This window comes from Cyprinus carpio, chromosome A5 (assembly GCF_018340385.1).
Source record: "Cyprinus carpio isolate SPL01 chromosome A5, ASM1834038v1, whole genome shotgun sequence".
Classification (NCBI taxonomy): Eukaryota; Metazoa; Chordata; class Actinopteri; order Cypriniformes; family Cyprinidae; genus Cyprinus; species Cyprinus carpio.
Window position 1 is genome coordinate 28,783,183 of NC_056576.1, and position 6,846 is coordinate 28,790,028.

Here is a 6,846-nt window from a genome sequence, read left to right on the forward strand (position 1 = left end):
ATAGATGGCAATTGTAAATATCAAGGATAGATTTAGAAATATATATATATATATATAGAGAGAGAGAGAGAGAGAGAGAGAGAGAGAGAGAGAGAGATTTCTAAATGCAGGCATTAGTTCTAAGTGCTTTTTTGTTCATGGCCACACAACAATTATTTCACTGAAAGATGTGTGCAAACAATTTTTTATTTCCAGAATGATGTTTTCAATGCATCTGGCTCTTGTTTTGTTGGCCATATGTTTAATACCACAAATGAGCTTTTCATATGAGCTTCAAGATACAATTCACACTCTGAGAGAGGAGAACGTACATCACAGACTGAAAAACCTCACACAGAAAACTTCTGGATCACTCACATGGTGAGAATAACTTGTCTTTTTGTTCATTTAATGAACTGATGAAGACATTTGATAAGTATGGGCTAGTGTTTGTATGCAATTTTGTATTTACATTTAGTTTAAAGATTTTTTTTCTATCCATTTCTGTAGTTTATTAAAAGAGTTTATATCTCCACAGAGTCTGCTGTGGATCATGATAGTGACAAGTTGCATGCATGGAACGAATGGATTAAGAATGGTAATATGAAAAGGCTTCTCATGTTATGTTGCCATGTGGTGATGAACTGTTTTTTTGCTACTGGTTTTCTGATATAAATATATAATGAATCAGCTTTAATCGACTTGGCTTACAGCTACTTGAGTCCATAGCAGACTGGTCCTCACTCTGTTTAAAACTGAGGCAGACTGGTCCTCACTCTGTTTAAAACTGAGAAATACTGTGTGGTGTTGTTTAGCGTGTATATGTGGGAAATAACGCAATAGGCAAACAAGATTCATCTCATGTTGGATGGAAACCTATGGGAGTGTCGCAGCTCTCTGTTTCTCAACGGCTCTGGTTGTGGCTAGAAGATACAGCAAAAACAGGAAGTTAACAATAAATTGAATTTTCTATCTATTAGATTGTGTTTTATTAATGTCTACACCTACCCCAACCCTAAACCTACCCCTTACAATAATGCAAAAATAGTAATTATTGTTGTACAGTGTGACAAAAATTACACTATATTGATGTGCGCATACCAAGTAGTATTTGCTGTATGCCATCTAGCCTTAGCCATGATCGAATGAATAAATGAATAAATACATTTATCTAAAGCCTGTCCAAATAGATGGCAATTGTAAATATCAAGGATAGATTTAGGAATATATATATATATAGAGAGAGAGAGAGAGAGAGAGATTTCTAAATGCAGGCATTAGTTCTAAGTGCTTTTTTGTTCATGGCCACACAACAATTATTTCACTGAAAGATGTGTGCAACAATTTTTATTTCCAGAATGATGTTTTCAATGCATCTGGCTCTTGTTTTGTTGGCCATATGTTTAATACCACAAATGAGCTTTTCATATGAGCTTCAAGATACAATTCACACTCTGAGAGAGGAGAACGTACATCACAGACTGAAAAACCTCACACAGAAACTTCTGGATCACTCACATGGTGAGAATAACTTGTCTTTTTGTTCATTTAATGAACTGATGAAGACATTTGATAAGTATGGCTAGTGTTTGTATGCAATTTTGTATTTACATTTAGTTTAAAGATTTTTTTTCTATCCATTTCTGTAGTTTATTAAAAGAGTTTATATCTCCACAGAGTCTGCTGTGGATCATGATAGTGACAAGTTGCATGCATGGAACGAATGGATTAAGAATGGTAATATGAAAAGGCTTCTCATGTTATGTTGCCATGTGTGATGAACTGTTTTTGCTACTGTTTTCTGATATAATATATAATGAATCAGCTTAATCGACTTGGCTTACAGCTACTTGAGTCCATGTATAAAAGTATTGTCTGTGAATGGTGTATCAAAGCAGACTGGTCCTCACTCTGTTTAAAACTGAGATACTGTGTGGTGTTTTTTAGGTATAAGCACAGAGATTCATCTCATGTTGGAACAAGCTTTCTGCTTGCCAGATCTTACTGCCGATTTATATTTCCAAGAAAAAATTCTTCTTGTTCTGTCAAGTCTCATTTTGATTGGGATTCTTCTCATGTAAATATACAGTCATAATATTCTAACCTATCCTTCTTTTCTAACCTTTTTTGTTGAATCCTTAATATTTATCAGAAAAGCTCATGCTAATTGAAACTGAATTTGTATATATTAATGGTAACAGTAAGATTGCTAACATTAGTTAACTACATTAGTTAACACAAACAGCACTTCTACAGCATATATTAATCTTAGTTTAAATGTTAACATTTACTAATCTATTTTTTAAATCCTTAGTTCTATTTGTTAACAATAATTAATGCAAATAAAGAACAAATGTATTTTATTAAAAGTACTCATGTTAGCTAATGTGATGTTAACATACAGTATGAGATCTTATTGTAAGGTGTTACTATATTAAAAAAAAAAAATAATGCTTTCACATTTTATATAATCATTTCAGTTAAATAGCAATTTCATTGATTAGTCAGCTGACTTACACTTATTTTGATAACAACATTTCACAGTGGATTGTGTCACAGGTCGGGGGGGCCAAGCCGGACTGCACCCGCCCCTGAAACCCAGGATCACCTCAGAGAGCGTACCAGAAGAACCAGACGGACGAAAGTATAAAAAAATTGAACAAGGTTTTATTTGGTTAAAAGCAATTTAAAAGTTCAGTGTTCCTTCCGTGTCTCCCGACCAGAACGAAGCCAGACCTCGGACGCCGAGGAGGCGTGGAGTCGTCGGCAATTCGTGCCTGTACGGGGCCGGCAAGAGCCAGGATAGTCTGTCACCCGTCCCGGAATGAGGGGGGGATATCCGGGTAAGTAGAGCTCGTGGATGTTTCGGTCGAGACCGGGAAAAGGAATAATTCTCGTGTCCACCTCCTTTTACAGGGACATCACATGCAGCGTCCAGCCCAGAGGATCCCGCAATCTCTTTTCATAGGGACATCACATGCAGCATTCGTCCCAGGGGATCCTACGATCTGCACAGCAGAGTAAGCAATCGACAGCAGGTATGTAGTCTTTAATGGGTGATGGGCTTACGGCTGGGAGATGCTTCAGTTAAGACCGAGAAAGGAATAATTCGTGTGTCCACCTCCTTTCATAGGGACATCACATGCGGCGTTCAGCCCAGAGGATCCTGCGATCTGCACAGCAGAGTAAGTAACCAACAGTAAGTATGTTCTTGAATAAGTAATGGGGCTTACGGCTAGGAGATGCTTCGGTTGTAACCGGGAAAAGAAATAATTCTTGTGTCCACCTCCTTTCATAGGGACATCACATGCGGCGTTCAGCCCAAAAGATCCTGCGATCTGCACAGCAGAGTAAGTAATCAACAGTAAGTATGCGTTCTTGAATAAGTAATGGGGCTTACGGCTGAGAGATGCTTCGGTTGTAACCAGGAAAAGAAGAATTCCTGTGTCCACCTCCTTTCATAGAGACATCACATGCGGCGTTCAGCCCAGAGGATCCTGCAATCTGCACAGCGGAGTAAGTAATCAACAGTAAGTAGGTGTTCTTAAATAAGTAATAGGGCTTACGGTCCTGGGAGAGGATCCTGATGCTTCGGTTGTAACCGGGGGAGAAAGAATAAGTAGGTGGTGTCTGAGGGCGCTTTCTTGTGTCCACCTCCTTTCATAGGGACATCACATGCGGCGTTCAGCCCAGAGGATCCTGCGATCTGCGCAGCGGAGTAAGTAATCAACAGTAAGTATGTGTTCTTGAATAAGTAATGGGGCTTACGGCTGGGAGATGCTTCGGTTGTAACCGGGAAAAGAATAATTCTTGTGTCCACCTCCTTTCATAGGGACATCACATGCGGCGTTCAGCCCAGAGGATCCTGCGATCTGCGCAGCTGAGTAAGTAATCAACAGTAAGTATGTGTTCTTGAATAAGTAATGGGGCTTACGGCTGGGAGATGCTTCGGTCAGTGTGCCTGGGTGTGGATTACGGTGACGGTGGTGGGCTCTCGGGGTGGTGAGCGTCCGGCATTAACTCTACATATCTTCCCCACACTCTGTAACTTCACTTCAAACGATTTATTGTGCAGACACACCACTTCAGACACGGCACACCCACTCTTAGTGCAAATAGAGCCAGCACTCACCCAACGATGGCTCCGTCCACTTCACAACGTTATCACTCCCAGTCCAGATGTATACAATTGATCGAAGTCCCAGATCAGGTCTCTTAACTTCCCTCCGATAGTGATGGCGCGGCCTGGTCTCCACTTGCTTTCCAGAACTCACACTCTTTCTGTCCTGAATATCTCCACTCGATCGCTGATATAACTGTTGCACAGCCAGATAGCCGAAACCCCACAATAGTCCTCGAATACCTCCACACGCCAGCCCAACCGTCCCAGAAATTCACCTCACTTTTGGTCTCTGCACTTCTCTTTTTATGTGGTTACTCCGCTTCCATAATCCTCTCACAGATCGCCACGTCAAACTCCCCACACCAGATGTCAATCTATCATTAGCGTTGTTATTGTGACATCGGGCGCAACCCGGAAGTGGACCGGTGTTACCGCGACACCGTCCCGGGGGGAACACAATTCCAACGGGACTTAGTTCCGCTTCTCTTTCGTCACCCCCGTGACATACCCCCCTGCCAAACCGTTCTAGTCCCTAGAACGCCTTTCAGTCGCCCATTCTCCATAGCGTGCCGGGGGCCGACCTCGGTTCTCCCTCTGGGACCGTCGTGGTGGCGAGGCAGGGTCGATGTCCGCAGGCATATCCATCGGGTCTCTGGGGGCCATTTCTGCGGGGACATTTCCCCGTTCTCCTGGAATCACGGCCCATCCTGCTATCCACGGGGCTACAGCTTCAGGCTCCTTTGGCGCCTCTTCTACGGGGCTGGAATAGTTCGGACAGGGGCGGATCATGTTCCGATGGACCACTCTAGCGGGCCCGGCTTTTCCTTCGGGCCGAATTGTATATACTGGCTGTCCAGGCCGCTGCTGGCCCTCGACCACGTATGGTGCATTCTCCCATCGGTCACTGAGCTTCCCTTTTCCCTTGTCTCCGGTTGTCCCTTACCAGGACCCTTTCTCCTGGGAGAAGGGGGGCTTCCCGAGCCGTCCGGTCGTACAGCCTCTTGTTTTTCTTCCCAGCCGCTCGGATCCGCTCCCGAGACTTGCTCGTATGCAAAATGGAGGCGTTGGTGGTGGCGCCCTACCCATTCGGTTACGTTCCCCTCCTCCTCGGTTGCTGCCGTCCCCAACAATAAGTCGGTGGGCATCCGCACATGCCTGCCAAACATCAAATAAGTGGGGGCGTAGCCCATGGTACTGTGCGTACTATTATTGTAGGCCTGAACCAGATGTGGTAGCGCACTCACCCAGTCGCTCTGATGTTCTTGGTCTAGCGTGCCGAGCAAGTTCAATAGGGTCTGATTGAACCGCTCGCATCCGCCATTTCCCTGGGGGTGGTAAGTAGTGGTATGGGTCTTGGTGCAGCCGTACACTTTACACAGCTCTCTAATCACCCGGGACTCGAAGTTTGGCCCTTGGTCCGAGTGTAGGAACTCGGGGCAACCGAACGGCTGGAAGACAGCTCTCCACAGAGCAGTGGCGGTGGTATTCGCCGTCTGGTCCAAAGTAGGAATGGCCCAGGAGTACTTGGTGAACAAGTCGGTAATGACAAGGATGTTCTGATAGCGGTCTGCCGGCCGACCCAAAGTCAAGAAGTCCATTGCGACTATGTGGAGAGGAGCCCTTGCCTGGATGGGGACCATCGGTGCTCGTGCCTCCTTCCTGGCTTTGAACAAGGTGCAACGAGGACAGGCCTGAACGAAGGTACGTACCGTTGCTTCTAGGTTGGGCCAGTAGAAGTGTCGCCTCAAGAGAGAGACCGTTTTCTCGTGCCCTTGGTGGCCCAGCTGATCATGGTACGCTATCAAGAGCTCCTGTACCTGGCCTTCGGGGACAACGATCTGTCGGAATTCCTCGTCCAGCCCCGGATCTCGGACAGACCTACAGAGTACTCCCTCCTTCACCTGTAGTCTGGCCCATTGTCCCAACAGCTTCCTTCCTGTTCCCCCTTGGGCCCGTTGTTCGGCCAACGTCGGTTTTCGGCCCCGTTCCAGCCATCGCATCAAGCCACTGATCTCCCCGTCAGCCTGCTGTCGCTCTTTCCAGCGGCAGGGGTCCCATCCCCAACTCACAGGCATCCCCTCCTGTTGAGTCCCCGGCGCCTCCACAATGCCCACCATACACTCCTCTCCTTCGGGGTCTGGCGTGGGCTCCGGTGGGTCCCTCGGACCTTGAGCTTCCGGGAGTCGGGACAGGGCGTCAGCGTTGGTGTTCTCCCGTCCTGGCCGGTATCGGAGCTGGTAGTTGTAATTTGCCAACTGGGCCACCCAGCGCTGTTCCACTGCCCCCAACTTCGCCGTCTGTAGATGTACTAGGGGGTTGTTGTCAGTTACTACCGTCACCTGGGCACCCCACAAGTAATCTTTAAACTTTTCGCTGAGTGCCCATTTCAGCGCCAGCAGTTCCAACTTGAAGGAGCTGTAATTGGCGTCGTTCCTCTCTGCTGGATGAAGGCTCCGGCTTGCGTAGGCTACGACCCGCTCTACACCGTCCTGTTGCTGGGCCAGCACGGCCCCCAAACCCAGGTTGCTAGCATCCGTATATAGGACAAAGGGCTTGGAGAAGTCAGCATACGCCAGAATCGGCGCCTGCAGCAACTCGTCTTTCAGTCGCCGGAACGCAGCCTCACACTCGGGGCTCCACAGGATAGCTGGCGATCTGCGACCTCGGGGGCGTCCTGTCCCAACCAGCAACTGATTTAGGGGCTTTGCGATTTTGGGAGAAGTCCTTGATAAAGCGGCGGTAGT

At 46.6% G+C, this 6,846-nt stretch overlaps 1 long non-coding RNA gene across 1 annotated transcript; it reads right to left on the reverse strand.

The window, feature by feature from the left end:
• Positions 1–2,627: 2,627 nt before the first annotated feature.
• LOC122145075 lies at positions 2,628–5,014 on the reverse strand. The gene is made up of 3 exons (XR_006160112.1): positions 4,112–5,014; positions 3,800–3,851; positions 2,628–3,152 (listed from the first exon to the last, which is right to left on the reverse strand). It is a non-coding gene; the product is annotated as an uncharacterized LOC122145075 (long non-coding RNA).
• Between the last annotated feature and the right edge of the window lie 1,832 nt (positions 5,015–6,846).